Here is a 12,634-nt window from a genome sequence, read left to right as displayed (position 1 = left end):
ATTCCATTGTAGGATATGAAATACCATGAATATGTTAATCACCTTCAGACAATCCATTATAATTAGTAGGGTTCAGCATCTCATGTATCATTTCAGCCTTTATATCTTTTATCCCCAACAGCTCTGTTGCTGCCTGTACCATTGTCTTAATTCTGTCACTTTTTCTTTGTTGTTGCATTGCCACATTCACAATCTTACAGATGAAAGTCACAAAGTTGATTTTATCCATACCTAGTGTATCTTCGTTAATATTTTTGCAACATGCTATTATTTCTGTCTGTTTTTCATTTTCTGTATGAGATGAAATCTCAACTGAATGTCTTTCCACTGGCAGGTTTGTGTTACTTGCTACACAGGTATCTTTAGATCTAGCTAGTTCGCTTTCCTTAACCTTTTTAACTGCATCAGCATATGAAACTTGATTTATTATCTTGTACTTCTGTACCTCTCTAGCTTGTTTTTGATCAGGACACCCTCCGAAAGCAGCACTATGTTCTCCTCCACAGTTACAGCATCTGGTTTTTGCATCTTTATCACATTTGCCGTATTCAAATTGGGCAGAAACTTCAAAATGGGGCGGGGTCTCCTTTCGCAAAGACTTTCACCATTGGCTGTGGCTTCAGTCAATTGGGCTTGGGCGCCGCGTTGCATTCTGGGACGTGGCGGCCATGTTGATGGCCTTGCGAATGTAAACATACAGCAAGTCGAATGAGAAGAAGCAGAGTTGGGAGAAGGAAAAAAGATGTTAAAATCGCGAAAAGGTTGTGGGATTTACAGGGATACGCTAAATAGGGGTGCCAGGGTGCCAAAATCGGCACTATTAACGGTTTGGATGCATATGAAACACTTTTGCATTACAGATATCTTCGGCTACCTTGTTTGTTTTGTGAGCGCCTACACTTCAGAACAGTTCCGAAGCTACAAGTCATTAGAGTCTCATGTGCAGTTCATAAATGGATGGGTTTAGGATCTGCAGATCATAAAGCCGGCAGAGTACACAGTAATCCAGACATAGGTGAGCTGTGCTCCACCTAGCTGCTAACGTTAGTTTGGTAACCATTAGTGCTAACAACTATTCACACATGTACTTTTAACTGTTGAATGTTGAAATTTTCCCGTATTTTGGATGAGTAACGTGGGAAATTTCCCTTATGTTCAGTGTTGACTAAAGCTATATAAATTAAATATTTAGATGTTATAGTCTCCGTGGTCGCGCCTCCAAGCAGGAAAGCGGTGGAAAGTTAAGCCATTCTCATAATTTTTTCCCCCATGGCGATTATGTGTTGCACTATTACACCCCACAATACAGCAACGGTTTACCATGGTTGAAATAGATTTTTAATTAATCAAATTAAGATACACGGCTGATAGGCTGTGCAGTTGCCGCAGAACAAGCCAATGAGCGAACGAGCCGTCTCGCCTATGGCTGTGTACTGCTGCAAATGCGCTTTACAAAAATACAAAATTAAGGATAATTTTTTGCTTCAGTATTTCGTGAAAAGAGACTTTTCCCGTAGCGTCTTAGCTAAGACGCAGTACTCGTTCGCTCTTCTAGATAGAACCGAGGTTACGTTTAGTAACCGAGTACGTTTCTTACTAACAGACAAACTTAAGTATGTTAAGTTTTCGTTTCTCTCCATCATGCCTATGTGTAATATGTTGTTGTCATCCATCCATTACAGATTACTACAAATATTACTTCTTAGTATTGTTTTATTTACCTTTTACGTCTCAATGCACTGGCATAGCATCAGTGCTCGAGGGAGCAGCAACAGGTTCAATGAAAAGGTTGAATCAAGTCAAAATAAAAGTCCCGTCTTTTCACACATGCGCACAATGAACTCTTGCACATTTTTATGTATACAAGAGTCAGTATCATAATCTAACATAAACTAAAAAATAATAGTAAGCAACATAATATAACATAAAACATGAGAACATAACTCAACAGAGTACATCTAAACACTGCACCGTAGTCCGATTAGCAGTAAAGGAGGCCATCAACATGGCGGCCACGCCAAGTAATGACGTCACGACGCCCAAGCCCTATTGTTACTGACTTACATTTCAAAATAAAACTTTATAAATTAAACATTGTTTCTAGTTCATCTAAAATAAAATATGCTATATAAATAAATATTCTCGTTTAGAGTAGAGACCAAAGCATCTGGCCAGAGGTGTTTGGACCTAAGTTTGAACCTCTGCTTCATGATATAAACGGGAATCACTCAGGAGCCGTCCCAGCGGAGGGGGGTAGATTTTACTCTGTCGTTTTATTCCAAGCAACAGGGCCATCCCGGAACACGAAATTCGCAGGCTAGGAGGGGGTAGTGATGCTGGGTGTAACTATAAAGGTGCCATTGAACTCTATTGGTGTTAGACAACACGTTTCAGGACCTACTCATTGTCGAAATATTTAGATTTAGATTTAATACTGTCACATGGAATTGATGTTGATAGTGTTGAAATTATTCAGCCAAGTGATGATATCTCAGATCATTATTTAGTTCTGTGCAAACTTCATATAGCCAAAACTGTAAATTCTACTTCTTGTTACAAGTATGGAAGAACCATCACTTCTACCACAAAAGACTGCTTTTTAAGTTATCTTCCTGATGTATACAAATTCCTTAGCATATCCAAAACCTCAGAACAACTTGATGATGTAACAGAAACTATGGACTCTCTCTTTTTTAGCACTTTAAATACAGTTGCTCCTTTACACTTAAGGAAGGTTAAGGAAAACAGTTTGACACCATGGTATAATGAGCATACTCGCACCCTAAAGAGAGCAGCCCGAAAAATGGAGCGCAGCTGGAGGAAAACAAAACTAGAGGTATTTCGTATTGCTTGGCGGGAAGGTAACATATCCTACAGAAAAACATTAAAAACTGCTAGATCCGATTACTTTTCTTCTCTTTTAGAAGAAAACAAACATAACCCCAGGTATTTATTCAATACAGTGGCTAAATTAACGAAAAATAAAGCCTCAACAAGTGTTGACATTTCCCAACACCACAGCAGTAATGACTTTATGAACTACTTTACTTCTAAAATCGATACTATTAGAGATAAAATTGCAACCATTCAGCCGTCAGCTACAGTATCACATCAGACAGTGCACTATAGACCCCCTGAGGAACAGTTCAACTCATTCTCTACTATAGGAGAGGAAGAATTTTATAAACTTGTTAAATCATCTAAACCAACAACATGTATGTTAGACCCTATACCATCTAAGCTCCTAAAAGAGGTGCTTCCAGAAGTCATAGATCCTCTTCTGACTATTATTAATTCCTCATTGTCATTAGGATATGTCCCCAAAACCTTCAAACTGGCTGTTATTAAGCCTCTCATCAAAAAACCACAACTTGACCCCAAAGTGTAACGTATGACAGACACAGGATGTAAACGCAAGGCGTATTTATTGACAAACAGCACAAAGGACAGGTAATGAGCAAGATCACAGGAGACACAGGCGGGCGGACACAAGGCTGATGGACAGATGATGCAGGGACTTCGGTGGACATCAGGTGGTGGTGCTCGGTCCAGTGACGATCCCTTGAATCCCGGTGAGTGAGTAATCCTCGTGAAGAAGCTGTAATCCAGTGTTGAATGACGATCCAGGAACAAACGACGAAGACAGGAAGACTAGGCAGGAACAAAGGACACAGGAACAGCACGGGAGCACACCGGGGAGAAACAACGATCTGACAACATGAAACACCAGTTACTGAACTTATATATGAACAAACAATTGAAACCAGCTGGCGCTGCTGATCATCGCTGATCAGTGACCACGCCCACACACACACACACACAACAGCATGCTAGACGAAAGAGAGAGAGTGAATTCATGAACCGTGACAGTACCCCCTCCCCTATGAACGCCTCCTGGCGTTCCCTGGCGGACTTACCTGACGATTGTAATCATCGATCAGAGAGTGATCCAGAATGTCTCTAGCGGGAACCCAACTTCTCTCCTCCGGACCGTAACCCTCCCAGTCCACCAGGTACTGAAATCCGCGTCCCCTCCTTCTCGAGTCCAGAATACGACTAACCAAATAAGTAGGTTCCCCATCTACGAGACGCGGCGGGGGAGGTACCGGGACAGGCGGATTAATAGGTGCCAAAAACACGGGTTTGATTTTGGATACATGGAAGGCGGGGTGATTTCTCCTGTACGTAGGAGGAAGTTTGAGGCGGACTGTCACCGGACTAATGATCTTGGTGACAGGAAACGGGCCAATAAATTTTGGGGCAAGCTTATTAGAGATGAGGGAGAGGAATATTCTTAGTAGAAAGCCACACTTTTTGACCGACGACGTATACGGGAGGCTTTGACCGGTGGCGATCGTCCTTGGCCTTGGTGCGCGCCCCCACTCGGAGGAGAGTCTCACGGGCTCTAGTCCAAGTGTGGTGACACCTCTGGACGAAAGCGTGAGCGGAGGGGACCGCGACTTCGGATTCCGTACTGGCAAAAACTGGTGGCTGGTAAACTAAACTACACTCAAACGGAGTAAGGCCCGTAGCTGACACTGGTAACGAGTTATGGGCGTACTCCACCATAGAAAGTTGTTGGCTCCAAGAGGAAGGATTCTTGGAAACCAAACATCGCAACACTCTCTCCAGATCTTGGTTGGCTCTCTCTGATTGACCATTGCTTTGGGGATGAAACCCCGAAGAGAGACTAACCGTTGCCCCCAATAATCTACAAAACTCTTGCCAAAATTTGGACACAAATTGGGGAGCCCTGTCGTAGACCACGTCCATCGGGAGGCCATGTAAACGAAAGACGTGATCTATGACAGCAACCGCTGTCTCCTTGGCTGAAGGTAATTTGGGCAAGGCGATAAAATGAGCCGCCTTCGAGAACCGGTCCACGACCGTCAAAACGACAGTCTTGCCCTGGGAGGGCGGGAGGGCGGTGACAAAATCTAGCGCGATGTGGGACCAGGGTCTCGAAGGGACTGACAGCGGTTGTAGTAACCCATCAGGGGGTCGGTTGGACGTCTTACCAGTGGCACAAACCGAGCAAGCCAAAACAAAACTACAGATATCACGAGCCATTAACGGCCACCAGAATCGTTGCTTAACCAAAAAACTGGTACGATTGACTCCTGGATGACAAGCTATACTGGAGCAATGACCCCACTGAATGACTTCAGACCGATACTCCTCATGCACAAATAACCGGTTCGGTGGGCAATCGGGCGGAGGCGTTACCCCTTCTAAGGCCTTCATGACCCTCGATTCGACCTCCCATCTGAGAGTGGAGACCACTAATGTCTCGGGTAAAATACACTCGGGAGTAGACGGGCGTTCGGAATGGTCAAAAATACGAGATAAAGAATCGGGTTTGATGTTTTTGGAACCCGGGCGGTACGAAAGAGAAAAGTCAAAACGACCAAAAAAAAGTGCCCACCGAGCCTGCCTAGAGTTGAGTCTTTTAGCAGTTCTAATGTATTCTAGGTTCTTGTGATCGGTCCAAACGATAAAAGGTACCCCAGAACCTTCTAACCAGTGCCGCCATTCCTCCAGTGCTAACTTGACTGCCAACAACTCCCGGTTACCAATGTCATAATTACGTTCGGCAGGTGATAAACGATGAGAAAAAAACGCGCAAGGGTGAACCTTATCGTCTGTGGCAGAACGTTGAGAAAGAACTGCTCCTACCCCCACCTCTGACGCGTCGACCTCCACCACGAACTGCCGTGATGGATCAGGGGCAACGAGGATGGGAGCCGAAACGAAGCGGCTCTTGAGTTTGGCAAATACAGCTCCCGCTGTATCGGACCACCTGAACGTCGTTCTGGGGGAGTTCAAGGCGGTCAGAGGAGCGACTAGTTGGCTAAAGTTACGAATAAAACGTCGATAAAAATTGGCGAATCCCAGAAACCTCTGTAGGGCCTTACGGGAATCTGGACTTGGCCAATCTATCACAGCCTTAATCTTGTCAGGATCCATACGCACTCCCTCAGACGAGACGATGTACCCTAAAAAGGGGGCGGACTGTGCATGATATACGCATTTCTCCGCCTTGACAAAAAGCCCATTCTCTAGCAACCTCTGAAGCACTCGTCTGACGTGCTGAACGTGTTCCTGGAGAGAAGAGGAAAAGATCAATATGTCATCCAGGTAAACATATATGAATTGATCAACCATATCTCTCAACACGTCATTGGCGAGTGCTTGGAAGACCGCGGGCTCGAAGGGCATAACCAACCATATAACTTGCCCTTGGGCGGAGACCCACCTGGTACTAAGTCTATAGCACAGTCATAGGAACGATGTGGAGGAAGAGAAGCAGCATGAGACTTACTGAACACTTCTCTCAGGTCCTGGTACTCTTCGGGCATGTTAGATAAATTCACCACCTCCTTCTGGAAAACAGACACAGGTACAGACGAACACGCAGACACCAGACATGACTCATGACACTTATTACTCCACGTAGAAATGGTGTTGTGCCCCCAATCGACTCTGGGATTGTGTTGTGTGAACCAAGGATGACCAAGTACGATGGGTGCCAGAGGTGAGTTTATGAGGAGGAATGTTATTGTCTCAGTGTGGTTGCCAGACGTGATGAGAGTGATGGGTTCAGAGGCATGTGTAATGTTGGAGAGCTGTTGTCCATTGAGAGCATTGACAGCGATTTTGTATGTGAGAGGGGTGGTAGAAATGTGGAGATGGTGAGCCAGTTCAATATCCATAAAATTACCTTCTGCCCCTGAATCCAATAAAGCCTGGGTGTCGTGAGTGTTGGTTGCCCACCTTAGTCTTACCGGAAGGAGAGTAGATGATGATGGTGAGGATGAGGTCTTCCCGGTGAAGATCCCGCCCGATAGTAGCCTCATAGTCACTACCGGGCTTGGTCTTTTAACGGGCATGAGTGGATGAAGTGGCCCACCCTCCCGCAGTAAAGGCACAGTCCGTGGGATCTCCGCCATTCCTTCTCCTCCCGGGAAAGCCGAGCTCTACCCACCTGCATGGGTTCCGGATCATAAGAGGGGCTGACCGTATCCAGGAATTCAGAGCGTCGGGTCTCCATGCCGCGAACTGGATGATCTTGTTGGAAACGGCCCATTCTGTTCAGCCGAGCATCTACTCGAAGTGCTAATTCGATAAGTCCATTGAGACTAGTAGGAAGGTCCAGCATGTAAATCTCCCTCTGAATACGGTCAGCCAACCCATGCAGGAATCTGTCCCACTGCGCCTCCTCGTTCCATCGGCACTCTGCAGCCAGGGTGCAGAACTGGATGGAATATTCCGACACCGAACCGTGACCTTGGCGAAGATCGGCGAGTAGTTTGGCCGCCTCCCTACCCGCCACCGCCCGATCGAAAACCCTCCTCATCTCCTCGGAGAGTGCCTGGAACGAGGCGCAGCATGGGTCTTGATTCTCCCACACCGCCGTTACCCAGAGAGCCGCCCGGCCGGAGAGTAGCATCAGCACAAACGCCACCTTGGATCGCTCTTGGTTGAACGTCTGAGGCTGTAATGCAAAGTGCATAGAACATCGGGTCAGAAAAGCTCTGCAAAACTCTGGTTCACCTGAATAACCTTCGGGTGTTGGTAGTCTCGGTTCTCGCCGCAGCTGCGGCTCTGGAAGAGGGGGTGGAGTCGGCGGTGTGGGTGGCACAGTGGAGACTCGTAGCTGTTGTATCTGCTGGGTGAGCTCGGACACCTGTGTCACAAGCGCTTGGACCGCCCTCCCTGTGAGGGAGATGTTCTCCTCCTGGGTGTCCATTCTAGCGATACTTCGAGCCGCAAACTCATCCCACGTGCAAGCGCCTGCTACATCCATAAGGGTCAGATCGTTCTGTAACGTATGACAGACACAGGATGTAAACGCAAGGCGTATTTATTGACAAACAGCACAAAGGTCAGGTAATGAGCAAGATCACAGGGGACACAGGCGGGCGGACACAAGGCTGATGGACAGATGACGCAGGGACTTCGGTGGACAACAGGTGGTGGTGCTCGGTCCAGTGACGATCCCTTGAATCCCGGTGAGTGAGTAATCCTCGTGAAGAAGCTGTAATCCTGTGTTGAGTGACGATCCAGGAACGAACGACGAAGACAGGAAGACTAGGCAGGAACAAAGGACACAGGAACAGCACGGGAGCACACCGGGGAGAAACAACAATCTGACAACATGAAACACCAGTTAATTAACTTATATAAGAACAAACAATTAAAACCAGCTGGCGCTGCTGATCATCGCTGATCAGTGACAACGCCCACACAAACACACAACAGCACGCTAGACGAAAGAGAGTGAATTCATGAACCGTGACACAAAGAACTAGTTAATTATAGACCAATCTCGAATCTCCCTTTTCTGTCCAAGATACTAGAAAAGGTGGTATCCTCACAATTATATTCCTTCTTAGAGAAAAATGGTATATGTGAGGATTTCCAGTCAGGATTTAGACCGTATCATAGTACTGAGACTGCTCTCCTTAGAGTTACAAATGATCTGCTCTTATCATCTGATCGTGGGTGTATCTCTCTATTAGTTTTATTGGATCTCAGTGCTTCGTTTGACACAATTGACCACAACATTCTTTTGCATAGACTTGAACACTTTGTTGGCATCAGTGGAAGTGCATTAGCATGGTTTAAATCGTACTTATATGACCGCCATCAGTTCGTAGCAGTGAATGAAGATGTATCATATCGATCACAAGTGCAGTATGGAGTACCTCAAGGCTCAGTACTAGGGCCGCTACTCTTCACACTTTAAATGTTACCCTTGGGAGATATCATCAGGAAACATGGTGTTAGCTTTCACTGTTATGCTGATGATACTCAGCTCTATATTTCTTCGCGGCCCGGTGAAACACACCAATTTGAAAAACTAATGGAATGCATAGTCGATATAAAAAACTGGATGACGAGTAATTTCTTACTGCTAAATTCTGAAAAAACAGAGGTGTTAATTATAGGACCTAAAAACTCTGCTTGTAATAACCTAGAACACTGTCTAAGACTTGATGGTTGCTCTGTTAATTCTTCGTCATAAGTTAGGAATCTAGGTGTGCTATTTGATCGCAATCTTTCCTTAGAAAGCCACGTTTCTAGCATTTGCAAAACTGCATTTTTCCATCTCAAAAATATATCTAAATTACAGCCTATGCTCTCAATGTCAAATGCAGAAATGTTAATCCATGCATTTATGACCTCAAGGTTAGATTATTGTAATGCTTTATTGGGTGGTTGTTCTGCATGCTTAGTAAACAAACTACAGCTAGTCGAAAATGCAGCAGCAAGTGTTCTTACTAGAACCAGGAAGTATGACCATATTAGCCCGGTCCTGTCAACGCTGCACTGGCTCCCTATCAAACATCATATAGATTTTAAAATATTGCTTATTACTTATAAAGCCCTGAATGGTTTAGCACCTCAGTATTTGAATGAGCTCCTTTTACATTATAATCCTCTACGTCCACTACGTTCTCAAAACTCAGGCAATTTGATAATACCTAGAATATCAAAATCAACTGCGGGCGGCAGATCCTTTTCCTATTTGGCACCTAAACTCTGGAATAACCTACCTAACATTGTTCGGGCGGCAGACACACTGTTGCAGTTTAAATCTAGATTAAAAACCCATCTCTTTAACCTGGCATACACATAACATACTAATATGCTTTTAATATCCAAATCCGTTAAAGGATTTTAAGGCTGCATTAATTAGGTAAACCGGAACCGGAAACACTTCCCATAACACCCTATGTACTTGCTACATCATTAGAAGAATGGCATCTACGCTAATATTTGTCTGTTTCTCTCTTGTTCCGAGGTCACCGTGGCAACCAGATCCAGTCTGTGTCCAGATCAGAGGGTCACTGCAGTCACCCGGATCCAGTACGTATCCAGACCAGATGGTGGATCAGCAACTAGAAAGGACCTCTATTGCCCTGAAAGACAGCGCAGACCAGGACAACTAGGGCCCCAGATACAGATCCCCTGTAAAGACCTTGTCTCAGAGGACCACCAGGACAAGACCACAGGAAACAGATGATTCTTCTGCACAATCTGACAACAATCTGACTTTGCTGCAGCCTGGAATTGAACTACTGGTTTCATCTGGTCAGAGGAGAACTGGCCCCCCAACTGAGCCTGGTTTCTCCCAAGGTTTTTTTCTCCATTCTGTCACCGATGGAGTTTGGTTCCTTGCCGCTGTCGCCTCTGGCTTGCTTAGTTGGGGACACTTCATCTACAGCGATATCGTTGACTTGATTGCAAATAAATGCACAGACACTATTTAACTGAACAGAGATGACATAACTGAATCCAATGATGAACTGCCTTTAACTCTCATTTTTTGCATTATTGACACTGTTTTCCTAATGAATGTTGTTCAGTTGCTTTGACGCAATGTATTTTGTTTAAAGCGCTATATAAATAAAGGTGACATTGACATTGATATTGTGCAGTCTCATATCGCATAATCTTATTAATTGTTTATTTCCTGAACTGAAACTTCCTTTACCACGCTATTCAGCGCCAATCCCGCCATTCAGTCAATTTCACTGGTTAAGGTAAGGTGTGGGGTAGGTTTAGGGGTTACCTAAACCTACCCCTACTACATCTTTTACTTCCCTTCGCCTCTCTATTAATGTGCTTGGACACAGAGCTCTGTGAACAGCCACCCTCTTTTGCAATGACCTTTTGTGTCTTGCCCTCCTTGTGCAAGGTGTCAATGGTCGTCTTTTGGACAACTGTCAAATCAGCAGTCTTCCCCATAATTGTGTAGCCTACAGAACTAGATTGAGAGTCCATTTAAAGGCTTGGCAGGTGTTTGAGTTAATTAGCTGATTAGCGTGTGGCACCAGGTGTCTTCAATATTGAACCTTTTCAAAATATTCTAATATTCTGAGATACTGAATTTGGGATTTTCCTTAGTTTTCATTTATAATAATCAAAAATAAAAGAAATAAACATTTGAAATATATCAGTCTGTGTAATGAATGAATATAATATACAAGTTTCACTTTTTGAATGGATTTAGTGAAATCAACTTTTTGATGATATTCTAATTATTTGACCGGCACCTGTATTTCTGAAGATGAATTTTTTCACAAATTACAAGAAAGGCTGCCAGATTACATAGGTCAGATTTCAGGGTAGACCCTTGAAGAGAGTATCTTATTTTTCCAGTTTAAGATATTTCTTGTTTTCTTTAATGAAGGAAAGCAGGAGGAAGGGGGTCTTTCCATTTAAACTGTATGAATCATCTAGCAAGTAGTGTGCAAAACATTTTTATAAGCATAGCTACTTATGTGCTTGTTTTGTGCTGTAACACCTAATATAGCAATAGAAGGAGATGGCCTATTGCAAACTTATTTCAGAAAATGCATCAAAAATCAATCAATAACCAGTAGTTACGTAATTACGTAATAACTTACGCATGTCCAGAACATACAATAAATCTGTTAACCAATTCCTCAAAAGATGCAAAAGTATTATATAGATAAAGATCTTATATGGATCCCATACTTAGCCCAAATATCAAAGGGTTTGTCCAATATTGAAGAAGTAAACATATGGTTTTTACTTAAGGGGGCATGTAAGGATGCACCATACAATCCAAGATTCTAGTATATACTTAACCCTGGTCGTAGACTTGCGTTAACAAAGGATACATCATATTCTACTAGAGACAATAATTTCAGAGTAAACCAAAATAAAATCAAATGTAACAATTTAATATCAGTCAGGTAAATATGTATTATACCAATTACACAGCCAGTGCAGAGGTATTAAATTAATGAAAAACATCAAATTCTAAAAGATAAATCAAAGAGTAAAGGATGCATACCTGACTTAAGAAAAATACATGGTATGCAGTATATGTACAAGCTCCACACTATGGGCTCATCTGGCTTATAGAAGTGCCTACCAAATAAAGCAAAAAATATATATATAAATAAGTCCGGCTCTTCAATCTTCCCCCACCCATCGAGTGCTTGAAGTGCATCAGAAACAGAGCGCGCGCACGATCAGTTGTTGGTAATTTGTTGTGTAGCGTGCCCGACGCCGCATCCAATGTAGACAGCACTGCTTTTGTTAACACACAGCTTGTAGAAATGGGCCTGGCAGCTCGCGCCAGTTCTAGACACGGTGAAAGTTTCCTGATTGTGATGGAAGGCCGAATTTACATGACACCTTATAAATGAGCATAGTCTGCGATAGATACAGTGCCAAAAAGAAGAGAAGAGGATAAAGACAGAGGTAAAGAGATGTAGTTTGGAAACATTACTATTTTTAATGTTTTTGAAAGAAGTTTCTTCTGCTCATCAAGCCTGCATTTATTTGATCAAAAATACAGAAAAAAATGTAATATTGTGATATATTATTACAATTTAAAATAATTTGTTTTCAATTTATTATACTTTAAATTATCATTTATTTCTGTGATGCAAAGCTGAATTTTCAGCATCATTACTCCATTCTTCAGTGTCACATGTGACATCCGGTCTATCACATGATCCTTTAGAAATCATTCTAATATGATTTATTATGAGTGTTGGAAACAGTTCTGCTGTAATGTGTGTGTGTATATATATATATGCTAAATCATGAACACAATGACAGGGTGAAATGGGCTGTGATGCATGGGGCG

Source organism: Carassius carassius, chromosome 6, assembly GCF_963082965.1.
Source record: "Carassius carassius chromosome 6, fCarCar2.1, whole genome shotgun sequence".
Classification (NCBI taxonomy): Eukaryota; Metazoa; Chordata; class Actinopteri; order Cypriniformes; family Cyprinidae; genus Carassius; species Carassius carassius.
The sequence above is the reverse complement of the archived record's forward strand: the minus strand, read 5'-3'. Positions refer to the sequence as shown.